The sequence below is a fragment of the Canis lupus genome, chromosome 12, assembly GCF_011100685.1.
Source record: "Canis lupus familiaris isolate Mischka breed German Shepherd chromosome 12, alternate assembly UU_Cfam_GSD_1.0, whole genome shotgun sequence".
Taxonomy (NCBI): domain Eukaryota; kingdom Metazoa; phylum Chordata; class Mammalia; order Carnivora; family Canidae; genus Canis; species Canis lupus.
The window spans coordinates 39,822,723-39,826,633 of record NC_049233.1 but is presented as its reverse complement, the minus strand read 5'-3'; the positions used below and the strand labels follow the sequence as shown (position 1 = coordinate 39,826,633).

The window sequence follows — 3,911 nt, the reverse complement described above, 5'->3', positions numbered from 1 at the left end:
TGTTGGTTTTTATAGAAATCAAAAATATATATAAGTTCATGGTTAATGTTACCAGGCAATGATGTAATGTAATGTGGGTAGAGATTATTTGGTGGCAGAATGTATTTGTAAAGTTTTATATAATACTCTAGTCTTCTTTTTATATAATCATTAAGGATTTAAGTCACTTAAATTGTTCAGTTATAATTTACTACCTTACTGGTATATGTTGTAGAAGCTATCCACACTTGGATTTGGGGATCACAAAATGTCTTGGAGATATTTATCATTGTATGTGTGGGGGCTTTAATAACATCTCCTTAATCACTTTGCATAGGAAATATCAGCATGTTGGAAAAAGTGGAAATAAGATCTGATTTTTCCTCCTTGATATGGGTTATAAACACTGGTGCTTATACTGGTAGAAGGCAGAGCATTATGACATTGTGGAGAGTAATCTTGGGCTTTCTGATATTTTAAGACACAGTGTTTTAAGTCATTTCTAAAGGGAATTTCCATCATTTGACATTTGTCATAGTGGCTGAAATTTTCAAACTGCTGTTCATCAGGATCAGTTTGTTAACTGACTTGTGTGTGCTGCGCTATTATCAGCACCCCATTCCTAGAGAAACTTCTTACTTTCTGAGCCATCTGTTACTGGATCCTGGAAGATAATCCCAAAAGGATCATAAGCAGTTTGTGAGTTAGTCAATGTGGCTGGGCTAAGGAACTTCTTACCTTGGAAGACTTTTCTTTTATTAATTAGAGTCAGAGGCTCTGGGCCCAGTGCTTGTGCTGTGCAATGTTGCTTTGTGCTCTGAAACCTGCAGCACAGAGCTGGATGGAGCTTATAGAGGACTTTCAGTCCACTCGTTTATCTTTTGTCTGTCCCCTGCATGGAATAACTGCTTTCTTTCCTAGTCACTTTCATAGCCTTATGCATTGTCTTACGTAGGAACGACTTCATGCGGGTGTGTACAAACTATACAAAGATAGCAGATCTTACTTATGATACATATTGCATAAGTTAAAGAAAAATTACATGGTACAGGAAAGTGATAAGAGCAGAACTTTGTTTTATTGGGGGTTCAAGGCTGTTCTTTTTGCTTTGTCAGTGGTGTAAACTAATGTGTACCTGGAAACAAGTGGAAGGTACTTTCCAGAGAAAATGAGAAGGAAAGATAGAAAACAAAACAAAACACCAAACCCAAATGTTTAGAGTCATTTTCTGTTTGTTCCCAAGTAGGATGAATTGAAGAGAGACTTAGCACTTCTTTGTGAAAATAGCACATTGTTAAACCTTTGTTTCCTGTATTAGTCCTCTGCTCCCACTCTTGTGTTATAATCATTGGATTTAGTCTGTTTGAAGATTGATTAGGAATGGATGAAAAGCAGAAAACATCCATTCTTGGAAAAGGGGAAAGCATATGGCAGAACCATAAGTTTTGTATTTAAAGAGAAAAAAAAAAAAGAATAGGGAATGGCTGTGTTTTTGCTTTAATCCAAAGTGCTGAGCTGCACTGTAGAAAATTCTTATATAAATATTTCTCATTGCTTTATTTTAAATCCTACTATAGGAGGTCAAAATGACAACATCCCCCCCCGCCCCAACAAGGTTCCCTGGGGAGTGGAGAGGGAGGCCAGGAGTGTCCTGGCCACTCACATTGCTCCTGGCATGTGAAGATCCTGCCTGGCTTCCTCTGTTCCTTTTGGACCCAGGTGAGCCATGCAGGCAGTAGTCTCAAGAGGAGTGAGAAGGACTTGGAGAGGTGCCTTCTGGTAGTCCCCCTCAGAGGATAATCTGGTTGGTGAAGCTGCTGCTTAGCTCCTTGTGTGACAGAACAATCCAGTTCAGGCTAAGCACCTCAATAGGGATCCGGACACAACAGCCTAGGATGGTGATGGCAGACAGCAGCTTCCCACCCTTGAAGAGGCTCTCCCTGTTCATGTGCACTTGCAGGTTGTTGGGATTGGGGTCATCGGGGTACCTCCACATGGGCCTAACACTCTACAGTGCTCCCCTAGCCCATAGTGGTATGTGGAACACATGTGTGCTCCTGTAGCATGGCTTTGTGGAGAATAGCACTCTCTTGGAGCTACACACCCTTGCTTATGGTCATCTCCTCCCCAGTGGAGACATTAGGGCCCAGCACAGCTGAGGGAGCCACCTTAGCTATTGGGTGGATGTAAACATTTCCTCAGATTTATGGACCCCCTGGGGTGTGCTTGGCCGGTTGTTCTGGGTAAGTGAGCGGGTGCTGGCCCAGGTAGAGGCAGGAGGCATAGAGGGCTGAGCCTGTGGACTTGATCTGACTCCAGATACCATCAGTGAGGCATGGCTAGATCTGGCCCTGCTGGACCAGGGACTAGAACACATCCTGTTCCAGGTAGATGGTGCCCGCTCCTGGCCACAGACCTGAAGAGTCCCCCAGTTGCCCATCCTGCTGGTTACATTGGAAGAAATCCCCAAGGGGCTTCAGGGCTCCCAGAGAGAAGAGATACATACCACAGTTGATGATGTCACTAACAATGCTGGATTTCTCCACATAGTGTAGGACCTTGTGTGTCTGTGGATTCTCTACGATGCAGCTATAGTTGAGGGATTATGTCCCATTAGCTGTGGTGCCAGGGAGCAAGAAAGAGTGAGGCTGGTGTCTTGTAGGCATCCAACACATCACTCAAGGGGAAGTCAGAGCAGACATCAGCATTGAGCACCAAGAAGGCCTCAGGACCCCAGCCAGGATCTGGTCCTAGGAATGGTAGAGACTACCTCTTGTGCTGAGGGGTGCAAATTCCTGCAGGTATCTTACTGGAAGGTTAAACTCCTAATGGACAGCCGCTAGAAATTGGGTGAGAGGTTCATCAGGGTGGTAGAAGACAATGAGCAGAATCTCTTGCATCACAGAGACCTGGGCAGAGGCCTCAATGTGGTACTGTGTCATTGGGACCCCCACCACTGGAAACAGGGGTTTGGGGATCTCAAAAGACAAAGGTCTGAAGAGAGTCCTCTTTTGAGACCTCCAATCAGGATCACAGCTTTGAGTGTGATGGCAATTGCTTCCTAAACCGCTAGCTCCTTTATTCCAGCTCTGCCACCAGCTACTCCACTTTTTTTTTTTTTTTTTTTTTAATAGTGGAGGAGACTTTGAGACTTTTAAAGTTTAGGGGGCTACTCATCCCAAAGAAATGAATACAGGAGAAATAATTTTGCTTATGTCACCTGAACTATTATATCAGTTAAATTGTGCCACTTCCTCAAATATCGATTGAATCCAGTTTGCCTCGCTCTTGTCTTTTCTTGTTCTGCACTACTTTCCTGGGATCTCATCCCTTGTACAATTTCAGCTACCAACAAGAAACTAATGAAACCCAAGGCTAGATTTTATTGAGAAAACTTAATATTGCCTTGCAGAGGCTAGAAGGTAATGCTTTATTTTCTAAGAACCATTGGCATGTGGTGCAAAAGGAGAAATATCTGTTTGGATTATGAGGATATTATCTAACAAAAACTCTGCTGGTTTTTAACTTGTTTAATTATTTAAAGGTTATGATTCTTATTATAAAAGCCATTATTCTTAGTTTTATATTTAATCAAGGACAAACATTAGATGCAGTGGAAGATATACTTAAGTAGTTTTCAGAAATTATGAGAAACTGTGATAGAGAAGATAGAATTCTTTTCTTTAGATGATCAAATATCATGTTTTATTTTTACTTATCTTAGTCTTTGAAGAATACAATTTTTATGCATATAGATAGATAGATAGATAGATAGATAGATAGATTTTTTATTTGCCAAGTCTCTCAATATGTTGATGTCACACTGCAGATATTTAATATATATTTTTAAATAAATTACTGATACTAAGAAGATGATCCAGACTTTGAAAGTTCCAATTAAAGATGAGAGAAGGATCTCTGCAATGGGATAT

General features: G+C 41.3%; 1 pseudogene; it reads right to left on the bottom strand.

Annotated features, from left to right (window-relative positions):
* Positions 1-1,067: 1,067 nt before the first annotated feature.
* Positions 1,068-3,307, bottom strand: LOC111098143 (annotated as a pseudogene).
* Between the last annotated feature and the right edge of the window lie 604 nt (positions 3,308-3,911).